The sequence below is a fragment of the Gopherus evgoodei genome, chromosome 4 (assembly GCF_007399415.2).
Source record: "Gopherus evgoodei ecotype Sinaloan lineage chromosome 4, rGopEvg1_v1.p, whole genome shotgun sequence".
Taxonomy (NCBI): Eukaryota; Metazoa; Chordata; order Testudines; family Testudinidae; genus Gopherus; species Gopherus evgoodei.
Window position 1 is genome coordinate 75,110,562 of NC_044325.1, and position 13,882 is coordinate 75,124,443.

A 13,882-nucleotide genomic window follows, 5' to 3' on the forward strand; every position below is an offset into this window, starting at 1 on the left:
CTCATCCATCTTTCATCTTGACTACTGCTACCCTCCACCTCTCTAGCCTTCTTTCTCTCCCCATCAGAGGTGCATTCAAAATGCTGTTGCTTTATCATCTTCCTGATTTGTCATTCTGACATCCACGGGCGGCTCCAGGCACCAGCACGCCAAGCGCATGCTTGGGGCGGCAAGCCACGGGGGGTGCTCTGCCCGTCGCTGTGAAGGCAGCAGGCAGGCTGCCTTCGGTGGCATGCCTGTGGAGGGTCCGCTGGTCCCGCGGCTTTGGCGGACCTCCCGCAGGCGCCGAAGCCGCGGGACCAGTGGACCCTCCGCAGGCAAGCCACCAAAGGCGGCATGCCTGCCGTGCTTGGGGCAGCAAAATACCTAGAGCCGCCGCCGCTGCTATCGGCCCCTCCCCTTTGAATCCTCCTAATCTGTTGTATCAAATACAAGCTTCGCGCCTTTTCTTTAAGGCCTTTCAAAATTTAGCACCTCCCAATCATTTGTTCATATAACTTGCTCTATTACCTTTTACTCCATATTCCTGCCTCTAGTTGTTGGGTTTAATTTGAAGAATCACTGAATCATAAAAGGGTAGAAAAGTTGTGTTAAAAGAGATTGGACTTCATGAAAAACCTTATGGCAAGTTGGACTGAAATATGATACCAGTATGTGAAGCAGTGAGAATGATATCAGACAGGAAGTACCAGCCCACAGAAAACACCACAACCACACGAAGAGTACACTACTATGAGCACAGCAAGCATCAGTTGAAAAAACTACACCAAACAAAAAATTAACATTAGCTTTTTGTAAGGTCAGTAAGCTTATATCCATGGAGGAATGTGTTAAAATAATAACCCAGGGGTGGTCCTAAGGGACTGAATGGCTTAAAGTCCAGCTACTTACCTCGTCAAGGCCAATTCTAAAGTTCTTCAGACTGTCTGCATAGGACAAGTTTACAGCTCCTTCAGTAAAAGATGTTCAGATTTTTGCTGGCCATTCCATGTTTCAAGGAATCTGAAGTACACAAGAATTCCAGGAATGCAGATGCAGAATTCTGCAGAGGCTAAGGAGTCTAATTAATGTCAACTTTAATTTATTAAGACAAAGTTTATCTAAGGCTCCAAATTAATTTTAAAAAGTGCATTAAAAGGAAAGGCTGCTCACCAGCAAGTAGCTCTTTGAAAAAACTGTAAACATAGATCCGCACTTCTGAAAGAACATGTGTTTCTATAACCAAATCAGATGCCTTTGGAAAGTTATGAGCACTGGAGCTGCTTGCATGATTTCTTCCCTGTAGAGCTAAACATTTGGAGTAAGGTTCTGCAAAGAGTTATGACTCCTAATGCTTCAGTTCCTTCTGCTTATTCAGAATCCCAGACAAATCAGTTGTGCTGGAGAGTTGGGAGCATAGACCTATACAGACAATTTATTCAAAGAATTACCATTATTTGTGAGGTACAGTTCTTCTCCTCTGAGTACTGCCTATATAGACCCCCACTTCTAGGGGAATTACTAGCAGTAACAAGTTTTAATAGAGGTGAATCTAAGGAATATTAAACAAACAATGAGTGTTGGATTTCTCTCTGGAACAGGCCTTTACATATAGCTGACAAGTCAAGAAAGAAACGTTGCATAAACATGAATAGAACTCCAGGTAGCAGCCAACAAAAACATTCCTGAGACAAACTGTAAAGGCTGCTTGGGACCTAGTGAAATGTTGTAAGGCTTACTGGTACTACTGTATCTGCAGGTTTGTACATTATGTGTGATCCATTTAGAATATATCTAAACAGAGATTGTCTCCTCCTTTATATGGTACCAATAAAATAGAAGATTTACATATGGTTGTATTCCTATCTGCATAGTAGCTATAGGCTCTTTTAGCATTTCTTAGTTATGTATCTTGGCTTCTCCTGATAAAGTGTGTGGTTTAGGGAAAAACAAGTAAATGAATTAATTAGTTCAGATAGCAATCAGAGATTGCCTTAGATAGGAACTTGGGGTGTGGGTATAAGACTACCATATCCGTATGGAATACTTTATAGGGGGTTGTCAACCATTAGAGGTTGAATCTCACTGGACATTACTGGCTGATATTATTACTGGGAATGCAGTCTTCAGGGATAGATGGCAGAGTGAACATGCCTGCAAAGGCTCAAATGTAGGCTATTTAACTACCTGGGAAGAAATAAATACAAGTTATAAGAAGATGGAGATTTATGCACAAATGGAAAGGTGTAAATCCTTCCTTTTAAAAATCTAACTGACATAAGTTAATACGGTCATCTTGATTATGCCTTAAGGATGTTTCAGGTGCAGTAGGTACTTCAGGAAAAGTGTTATGGGTGCCTAAAGTGGAGGTGTGCGATGCTGAGCACACCAGAATGTAAACCTTTTCCACTTTGCTAGATATGTGGCCCTAGTAGAGGCTTTTCTGCTGCCGAGTAGGACTTCTCTTACCAGTTCTGTGCACAGGAGCTCCATGGGATTTAGCCATGAAGCTTCCAGGCCACGAGATGGAAGGACAGAAGGTTGGAGGTGATGAAAACGACCATAGTCCTGCGTGATCAGGTCTGGAAGTAGCGGCAACTTAACAGCTACAGGATTGTGGTGTGCCAGTCTTGGCGAGGCCACACTAGTGCCACCAGAATCATCCGTGCCCTCTCTCTACGGGCCTTGAGTAGGATCTTGTTTACGAGCGGGATCGGTGGAGAGGTGTACAACAGACGTCCTGCCCAGGGGAGCAGGAATGCATCCGCAAGTGAGCCTCGGCTGTGTTTCTGGAAGGAACAGAATTGTGGGCATTTTCTGTTGCTTCAGGTGGCAAACAGATTGACATGGGGAAACCCACATCTCTGGAAGATGGAGTGTATGACATCCAGGCGGATGGACCACTCGTGATTGTGGAAGGATCTTCTGAGGTGGTCGGCTAGTTCGTTCTGAGCTCCTGCGAGATAGGACACCTCCAGGTGAATTGAGTGAGCTATGCAGAACTCCCAGAGCTGGAGGGCTTCCCAGCATAGGGGAGAGGAATGGGATCCATCCTACTTGTTGATATAAAACATGGCAGTGGTATTGTCCATCATCACTGCCAGGCACTGTCCTTGTAGCCAGGCCTGAAAGGTTTGGCATGCTAGTCGCACCGCCCTTCAACTCCAAGATATTGATATGAAATGAGAGCACATTCTGTGACCATAGGCCCTGCATTTGGAGATCTCCCAAATGCGTGCCCCATCCCAAACTGATGTGTCTGTTACCAGGGACAAGAAGGGCTGGGGGCTGTTGAAGGGGACTCTTTCGCACACTGTCTGAGGGTTAAGCCATCATCGGAGGGACTCAAATACTTGCTCTGGCACAGTGACCACTGTGTCCAAGCTGTCGCACGCTGGGCAGTAGACCACAGAGAGCCACGCTTGGAGGGGTCTGAGCCTCAGTCTGGCATGCTGGGCTACTTAGGTGCAGGCTGCCATATGGTCAAGGTGACTCATGCATCCCCTTGCTGTAGTGGTCGGGTACTGCCTGAGGCCTTGAATAATGTCTGTCATCGCTTGGAAGTGGGCCTCTGGAAAAAAATGCTCTTGTCTGTATCAAGTCCAATACCTCCCAGATGAACTCTATTCTTTGGGTCAGTAACAAAGTCAACTCACAATGAGGAGGAGACCCAGTCTCTCGAAAGTGGATCTGACCAATTGGACTTGAGACTCCATCTGTTCCCTGGAGCGTCCCTTGAGCAGCCAGTTGTCGAGGTAGGGGTATACCTGCACCTGCCTCCTTCTAATGAAGGCTGCGACGACCAACATGCACTTGGTAAACACCTGGGTGGCTGCTGACAGGCCAAAGGGCAGGACCATGAACTGATAATGGTTGTTGTCAACAACAAACCTGAGGAATCGTCTGTGTGCAGGCTATATAGCTATGTGAAAGTACGCATCTTTCATGTTGAGGACACACCAGTCTCCCGGATCCAGAGAAGGGATAATAGCACTCAGAGAGACCATGCGGTACTTCAACTTTTCCCTGAACTTGCTGAGTCCTCGCAGGTCTAGAATGGATCTGGGATCCCCCCTTTGCCTTGGGGATTAGGAAATAACGGGAACAGACTCCCTATCCCAGAGCTCCTGAGGAACCTCATCCACTGCTCGAATGGCAAGGAGTGCCTGCACCTCCTGGATAAGGAGTTGCTCATGAGAAGGTCCCTGAAGAGGGACGGAGAAGGGGGGTGAGAGGGAGTGGACGGGCAGAATTGGAGAGAATATCCCACTTCTAGCATGCAAAGAACCCAGCTGTCTGATGTTATTTGGGACCAAGCACAGTAGAAGCGTGATAGAAGATTCAAGAAAAAAGGGGAAGGATCCGGTGTCATGGAGGGTCTGTTTTCCTTGGGTGCACCTTTAAAAGGCCTGTTTTGAGCCCGACGATGGCTTGGTCCGGCTCTGGCCCTGCCTGGGTGGGGGATGGGAAGGTTTGCGCCTGCCATTCCTACCCCTCCTCCTATAGAAGTCCTGCCTCGGCTGAGGAGGATAGGGGCATTGTTGTTGCGGTTTAAAATGTTTGCCTTGGGTTGCCAGGATGTGCATGCCCAACGATTTCATGGTCGCCCGGGAGTCTTTTTGGCTGTGCAGACTGGAGTCCATTTGCTTTAAGAACAGGACTGCCCCGTCAAATGGCAGGTCCTGCAGGGTTTGCTGCACTTCCAGGGGCAACCCGGATGCCTGTAACCACGAGCCCTTTCTCATGGCTATCCCAGAGGAAAGGGTACGGGTGGCTGAATCTGCAGCATCCAGTAAGGCCTGTAAAGAGGTCCATGCCACTGTCTGTCCTTCATTGACTATAGCCACAAATTCGGCTTTGGAGTCTGGTGGAATCAGCGCCTTAAACTTCAAAATTCAAACACAAGCAACTGCAGTTCCAATCACCATCACTGGTAGTAAGAAGGAACTGAGGAGGGGCCAGATCGGCAGAGTCATCTATTCAGGGCCACTCCATGAGCTCCACAACTGACTCGATGGGAGCTGCAAAGGGAAAAACTTTCTGACAACTGTGCACGCAGCGCACACACACCTACCTGGAATCAATATGAGCAATCACGCAAAGAAGAATTATGAATTCTTTCCTTGTGGGTCTAGGAGTAGATAGTTTGCAATGGGGGCGGCTGGGTGCTGAGCACTTTTGAAAACCTAAATGCATATTTAGGTGCTTAAGTGGGAACTGTTGGGTGCTGACCTTTTTTGACAAGCTGGACCCTAATTTTTTGAATCTTGACTCAGTAATATAGTCACATCACACCACCAATGGATATCAACCTTTCTGTGGGTGGCAGATTGGGATGGGCTGTGAACTTCCCTCTCCTGGGCTAAAAGGTGAAATCTATCTCCACGTGCTAGAAAGTCAGCAAGTTTGTGTGGACAGGAGATCTTGGTTCAGAGATAGAGTAGACCTGGTCTAAATTTACAGACTCTTGCCAGTATAATAAGGTCAGTTACAAGTGTGATTTTTGGTGATATTTCATTACTGGCAAAAACTCTAGTATAAATGCAGTTATACTGGCATAAAATTCTTTGTTGGTATAGTTTATTTGGTTCAAAGAACTGGTATAAGCTATATCAGCAAACACACTTTTTATTTTTTATATTTTTGCTATACCAGCACACCTTTTCTAGTGTTCTAGGACTTGGAGGGGAACTTCAGTGAGAGATAGGACCTCACATAGATACAACAGAGTATGTCTATCTGTGGTGTCTGTGTTCAGTCTGTTAGACTACTTAGGTTCAAGCTCCATATCTCTAAAAAAGGGGTAATAAATGTGAGGAGACTCACATCAGCTCTTGCCCTGCTCTTGTTTCCACCATAGAAATAAAGAAGGCTTTGTACTTTGGGCCTCAGTGGTAGCACATGTAATAAAGGGTTAAAAAGAGAGACCCATGGCACCTCAGATGCAGGGAAAATGTAAGAGACCTGATGGGAACCTTGGCTCTTGGGAGTGTAAGGTAAAGTCCTCATGGCATCAGGGCTCTTAGTATACAGGGCCAACAAGCCACCTCAGCCCTGAAGAGAGTGGAAATCCTATGGACAACATAGCTGTGGGGAGGGTATACAAGACCTGTGGGATCCTAATGCGCAGAGGGGTCATGTCTCATCACAACAGAGCTCAGCAGCACAGACTGCATAAGGGCTCTTTTGTAACAAAAGTCACCAACATAAAAGGAGGCAGCGACCTGTATGTGGTTTTGGTAGGAAGAAAAATTACCTTGTGAGCACCAGGCAAGGTTTGAGGTAAAGGGACCTCAGTGTGATGTGGCTGTAAGTTAAAACCTTTCTGTTCTGGTAGCTTGTGGTTAGAGGTGGTTTGAAGAATAAATGGGTAGAATTGGGGGTGGGGCTGCTTAAAATGTGCCTCAGCCATATACACTGGCTGGGAGAAATACTGTTTGGAGAAGGGGTCTTCTGTAATTTGATTACATTAAACTTCTTTTTAAACTTTTCCAGAGGTTTATCTTCCAGTTTAGGAGTTATTCCCAAACTCTCATCAAAGCAAAGGCTGCTTTAGCCTGCTTCAAGGCAACTTCAGGAGCCTTTTCAATAGATGGAGTACACTCTGTATGTGAGGAGCATCAAACACCATGTACCCTGTCCTAGAGTTGTGTGCACTTTGTGTGGAAATACGCTTTGGCCTTACATCCTCCAGATTATTCAAAATACCATTTCTAAGCTCATCTTCTTCTTCCATTGCTCTGATTCCATCACTCCCAATTTTGAGTACTTTTACTGGCTCTATCTCTCTCATTTGATATCAAGTTCAAACTATCTTTTCTCATCTTCAAGACTCTAAATAGTTCTGTTCATTCCCACATCTCAGCTCTCAGTGCCTGCTACTCACGTACTCATACCATGTGCCATTTCCACTTATTTCAGGCAACCTCTGTATTCTCCTCCAATAAATGCCTCTCTGCTTTTTCTCACCCTTCCCTGTTGCCTTGAATAACATCACTGTTCTTGTATGCAAGGCAGCTTCCTTTTCCCTCTTAAAAGCCATCCTCAAATTGACTTCTTCTGACTTTCTAATGCTGCCTTTTACCCCTAAACCAAATTAAAACAAATGCTATTTTCAAATAGATACAAATATTTAAAATTACAAACAAACAAACCTAGAACAATCTCAATGCAAAAAAGACGGTTACTCACCTTTGTAACTGTTGTTCTTCGAGATGTGTTGCTCATATCCATTCCAGTTAGGTGTGCGCGCACTGCGTGCACGTTCGTCGGAAGATTTTTACCCTAGCAACACTCGGTGGGTCGGCTGGGTGCCCCCTGGAGTGGCGCTGCCATGGTGCCGGATATATACCCCTGCCGACCCAACCGCCCCTCAGTTCCTTCTTGCCGGCTACTCCGACAGTGGGGAAGGAGGGCGGGTTTGGAATGGATATGAGCAACACATCTCGAAGAACAATAGTTACAAAGGTGAGTAACCGTCTTTTCTTCTTCGAGTGATTGCTCATATCCATTCCAGTTAGGTGATTCCCAAGTCTTACCTATGCGGTGGGGTCGGAATGAGATGTGGCAGAATGCAAGACTGCTGAGCCAAAGGCTGCATCATCTCTAGACTGTTGAACCAGAGCATAATGCGAAGCAAAGGTGTGGACCGAGGACCAGGTAGCTGCGCGACATATTTCCTGGATTGGAACATGGGCCAGGAAGGCAGCCGATGAAGCCAGAGCCCGGGTAGAATGTGCGGTGAGATGGCTCGAGGGAACATGAGCCAAGTCATAGCAAGTGCGGATGCACGCCGTCACCCAAGAGGAGATCCTCTGGGAGGAGACAGGTAGGCCCTTCATTCGGTCTGCCACTGCAATGAAGAGTTGGGGTGATTTACGAAAGGGCTTCGTCCGTTCGATATAAAATGCGAGCACCCTACAGACATCTAGGGAGTGCAACTGTTGTTCCCATCGTGATGAGTGTGGCTTCGGGAAGAAAACCAGAAGGAAGATGTCCTGATTGGTATGGAAGGCCGATACCACTTTAGGGAGGAATGCTGGGTTTGGTCGCAACTGCACCTTGTCCTTGTGAAACACAGTATATGGTGGGTCCACCGTGAGCACCCGAAGCTCGGAGACTCGTCTGGCCGATGTAATGGCTACGAGGAAAACTGTTCCAGGACAGGTATAGCAGCGAGCAAGTTGCCAATGGCTAGAATGGTGGAGACATAAGTCTGGTTAAGACTAGGTTGAGGTCCCAGGTAGGGGCAGGGCGGCGTACTTGGGGGTATAGGCGCTCCAAGCCCTTGAGAAACCTGGAAACCATAGGATGTGAAAACACGGAGGGGCCACTCTTTCCTGGGTGGAAGGTAGAAATGGCCACCAAGTGAACCCTCAATGATGATACCGCTAGGCCCTGCTGTTTGAGAGACCAGAGGTAGTCCAGGATGGTGGGGATCGAGACCTCAGTGGGAGTAACATTATGTGTTTCGTACCAGCAGGAGAAACGCTTCCACTTGGCCAGATACGTAGACCGAGTGGAAGGTTTTCTGCTACCCAGGAGTACTTGTTGCACTGGGGCAGAGCAACATAACTCTGACTGGGTTAACCATGCGGCAGCCATGCCGTGAGGTGAGGGGACTGCAGGTCTGGGTGGTGAAGTCTGCCGTGGTCCTGAGTTATGAGGTCTGGACGAAGAGGCAGGGTGATTGGGTTGGCTATCGATAGATTGAGCAACATGGTGTACCAGTGTTGCCTGGGCCATGCAGGGGCGATCATGATCAGGCGAGCTCTGCGGAGCTTTATTAGGACCTTGTAACCAACGAGAATGGTGGAAAGGCATAAAGTAGTTGGCTCTTCCACGGAATCAGGAAGGCGTCCGAGATCAAACCCAGGGAGAGACCTTGGAAGGAGCAGTACTTCTGGCATTTCCTGTTCTCGGGGGAAGCGAAAAGGTCTATGTGGGGAAATCCCCACTTCCGGAAAACAGAATGTATAATGTCTGGACAAATTGACCACTCGTGAGACAGGAAGGATCTGCTGAGTTGATCTGCCAGAGTGTTCCGAACTCCTGGGAGAAAGGATGCTACCAGGTCTATCGAGTGGGCTATGCAAAAGTCCCATAGTTGGATCACCTTCCGACAAAGGGGGGAGGATCATGTCCCTCCCTGCTTGTTTATGTAGTACATGGCCGTTGTGTTGTCTGTAAACACTGAGACACAACAGCCCTGTAGATGTTGCTGGAAAGCCTGGCACGCCAGGTGGACTGCTCTTAGTTCTCGGACATTTAGGTGTAACACCAGCTCCTGAGACGACCAAAGGCCTTGAGTGCGAAGATGTCCGAGGTGAGCACCCCAGCTGAGAGATGATGCGTCCGTCGTCAGGGACATTGAGGGCTGTGGCGGATGGAATTGCAGTCCTGCACACACCAAGGAGGGAGTCAGCCACCAGTCGAGGGAGCCTAGGATGCTCGGGGAATTGGTGACTACCATGTCTATGGCGTCCCTGCCTGGGCAGTAAACCGAGGAGAGCCCAAGTTTGAAGGGGACGCAGACGTAGTCTGGCGTGCTTGGTCACGAATGTGCAGGCAGCCATGTGACCAAGGAGGCCAAGACATGTGCGAGCCGAAGTTGTCGAGAAGTTTTGAAGGCTCTGTATAATTGACACTATTGCCTGAAACCGGGGTTGTGGTAAACTGGCCCTTGCGAGATTGGAGTCCAGGATGGCCCCAATGAACTCTATTCTTTGTGTGGGCACTAGAGTAGATTTCTCTAGGTTGAGCATCAGGCCTAGTTGCATGAAGACATCCTTGACGATGCCCACATGACTGGTGACTTGGGCCTTGGAGGTCCCCTGAATGAGCCAATAGTCGAGGTACGGGAAGATGTGTATTCAATGACAACGGAGGGAGGCAGCAACTACAGCCATGCACTTTGTGAATACCCAAGGGGCTGTAGAGAGGCCAAACGGAAGGACCATAAACTGAAAATGGCTGATGGTTGACCACAAACCAGAGGTACCGTCTGTGTGGACGGTAAATGGCAATGTGGAAATATGCGTCCTTCATGTCGAGGGCGGCATACCAGTCTCCGGGATCCAAGGATGGGATGATGGTCCCCAGGGATACCATGCGGAACTTCAGCTTTTTCATGAACTTGTTCAGTCCTCGCAGGTCTAGGACAGGCCTGAGGCCTCCTTTCACGTTGGGGATTAGGAAATACCAGGACTAGAACCCCTTGCCCCTTAGGTCCTTTGGTACCTCCTCTATAGCTCCCATGGCAAGGAGCATCCGTACCTCTTGCAAGAGAAATTGCTCGTGAGAGGGGTCCCTGAAGAGGGACGAGGAGGGGGGTTGGGAGGGAGGGAGTGAAATAAACTGGAAGTGGTATCCGAATTCTACCGTGCATAGGACCCAACGATCCGAGGTTAATTGGGTCCACGCAGGGAGGAAAGGGGAAAGGCGGTTGTAAAACTGAAAAGGATCCTAGGAGACAACTGGTACACTGCTCTCGGGCGCACCTTCAAAAGTACGGTTTGGGTCCCGTCGTTGGCTTGGAGGGACCGTTATTCTGACCCCCTTGAGGTCCAGACTGTCGTCTGCGGTTGCCTTGACCTCGCCTCCTGCCAAAGACCTGTCTTGGTCTAGGCAGGGGGTAAGGGCATTGAGGTTGGGTGCGGAAGGATCTTCGTTGAGTCTGTGGTGTATGCATCCCGAGCGAATGCATAATCACCCAATTATCTTTCAGACTCTGTAGCCTAGGGTCCGTCTTCTCGGAGAATAGACCCTGGCCATCGAATGGCAAGTCTTGGATAGTGTGCTGATGTTCAGGTGACAGGCCTGACACCTGAAGCCATGATATACGCCTCATGGCGATTCCAGAGGCCACAGTTCTGGCTGCCGAATCGGCAGCGTCCAGCGAGGTGGAGAGAAGTTCTCGCTACTTTCTTTCCTTCCTCCAAAAGTGCCGTAAATTCTTGGCGGGAGTCTTGCGGGACCAGCTCTGAGAATTTCCCTTCCGCCTCCCAGATGTTGTAATTAAACCTGCTAAGTAGGGCTTGCTGGTTCGCCACCCTGAGTTGGAGGTCCCTCGTGGAGTAGATTTTACAGCCCAACAAATCCATGTGCCTAGCCTCCTTAGATTTTGGGGCAGGGGCTTGCTGGCCATGGTGCTCCCGTTCATTTACGGACTGTACAACCAGTGAGCAGGGAGAAGGGTACACATATAACTACTCGTACCCCTTAGAGGGCACCATGTACTTCCGTTCAACTCCTCTGGCCGTGGGCGGAATAGATGCCAGGGATTGCCAGATGGTATCTGCCTTAGCTTGAATTGATCGAATGAACGGTAAGGCCACTCGAATTAGTGCATCCGCCGACAATATATCTACCACCAGGTCCTCAACCTCTGGAACCTCCTCCACCTGCAGGTTTATATTCAGGGCGACGCGCCTAAGGAGGTCCTGGTGGCCCCGAGGTCAATTGGAGGTGGGCCCGATGAGGATGTTCCCGCTACCGCTTCATCCAGGGAAGAGGAAGACGAAAGGCCCGGGACGAGTGGGTCCTGTATGGTCTGATCATGGGGGACGTCAGGGACCGGTGGGACCTGAGTGTCCTGTGCATGGATGGAAGCTTCCTCCGTACCTGCAGGAGGGAAGCGGCTGACAGTGGCCTCTGGCATCCGGTGTTCTGATGGAACGGAGCGTGATGTCACTGCGGGTCCACTTTGGGCTTGGTGATATGCCCAAGGTATCCAGAAGGACCACTGATGAGGTCCCTGGTCTGGACCGTGGGTCTCTTGGAAGACTCAGCTGTGTGTATCCGAATCATGGTCCTGTGCATAGGAAGCACTGTCTGCGTGTGATGACACAGATGTGTGGCGAGACGGCCACAGAGGAGCTGAAATCACTTGGGAAGGGTCTCTGTGTCTGGTTGATCCGTCTCCACGCAGCACCAGATAATGGTACTGGGCACCGTACCGGTACTGGGAATGAGACCGGGACCTGCGACCAGAGCAGTGCCAGGAGGTCAACTGGCACCTCGAAGCTCGACACTGAGAGTGACTGCGAGATGTGCGGTGCCGTGAACGGTGCTGGGAGCTGGATCAATGTCGAGAGTATCGGGTCGGCGAGCAGGATCTCGAACAGTGCTGCGAATATGACTGGTACCGAGATGGAGAGCGGTACCAGGACTGCGAGCGGCATCGGGACCGGGATTGGTGACACGACTGAGAACACCGGCGGGACATCGATCGTGACGGGTGCCTTTCGGCGGTGCCGACCGAGGATGGTCTCAGCAGGGCAGGCTTGCCTATTGATTGGATAACCTGCACTGGCGGTGCCGGGGATTGAGGCAGTGCAGGCTCTGTCAGGGCAATCAGCTCCCTTGCCGTAGAGAATGTCTCCGGCGTGGAGGGAACAAGAAGCTCAACCACGGCATGTGCCGGGGAGCTGTCAGGCACCAGACTCAACGGCTCTTGTGAGGCCGGAATCAACGGCGCTGAAGTTGTCGGTGCCGCGGCAGTTGTCGGTGCCGGGCGGTCCGACTTAGATGGGTGCTCTGACTGCGACGTAGGCACAGGAGTCGCAGGAGTCTTGTGCTTCTTGACCCACGGGAAGAGAGAGCAGTGCCGGGCAGGCTTCTGAACCGGCGACGGTTGGTGCCGAGGGGCCTTCACGGTGCCGGTGTGCTCCAGTGCTGAAGATGCACTTCTCCCTGGTGCGGACTGTCCAGCGCTCGGTGCCAAGGGCGGAAGAGTAAGAGTTGCCTCCATCAGGAGCTGTTTGAGACGAAAGTCCTGCTCCTTTTTCGTCCACGGCTTGAAGGCCTTGCAGATGCAGCACTTGTCTGCGAGGTGGGATTTCCCCAGGCACTTAAGGCAGGAGTCGTGAGGATCTCCCGTTGGCATCGGCTTGTGACAAGCCAAGCATGGTTTGAAACCCGGTGAACCGGGCATGGGCCCCGGCACCGGGTGAAGGAAAAGGGCTAATCCCCAACCCCTCTTAACTATATACAATAACTACATTAAAGAAACTAATAAAACTAACTAGAAATATAGAAAATTGAACTATATACACAATAACGATGAAAGAACTACGAGAAGCTAGGGAGGTGGAGATCAGTTAAGCCGCGCTCCACTGTTCCAACGACCAACACGGGCGGCAAGAAGGAACTGAGGGGTGGTTGGGTCGGCAGGGGTATATATTCGGCGCCATGGTGGCGCCACTCCAGGGGACGCCCAGCCGACCCACTGAGTATTGCTAGGATAAAAAATCTTCCGACGAACGTGCACGCGGCGCGTGCACACCTAATTGGAATGGATATGAGCAATCACTCGAAGAAGAACCAAGGAACCTGTGATTACCTTAATTTGTGTAAACCTTGGCCTTCATTTACCTACTCATCTTGCTTCTTGTTTTTTTCTGTGTCTTGTACAATTTGAATTTGGAAGCTTTTCAAGGCAGAGATTATGTTTTATCTGTAAAATGCCATGCACTGTATAAAAACTAATTGATATTAATGGAGACCCTGGGACCCTGCACTTTGGTTGGAGAGAGAAAAAAACCCACCTGAGTTTCTCTCTGATGGGAACAGATAGTGAGAAAGAGAAAAACCAAAATAATTCTGAGAACTTCTTTATAAGCACTTGGGTCTTTTCCATGGATGTGTCTGAAAGAGCGAGTGGGTGGGGGGGGGTGAAGGGCAGTGGGATAAGACTCTTGCATTTTAAAATTCATTGCCCGATTAAAACTATATCTACACAATGGTGTGCTATTATATTATAATGTGGAAACCCACCTGTATATATGTAGTTCCACATATATACAGTCTAATCTCATAAAACCGTCAGGGATCCGGAGAGGCTGGGCCAAACATACATTCCTTAATAGGCATCCTTTTAGGAATGAGCAATGATGGATACACT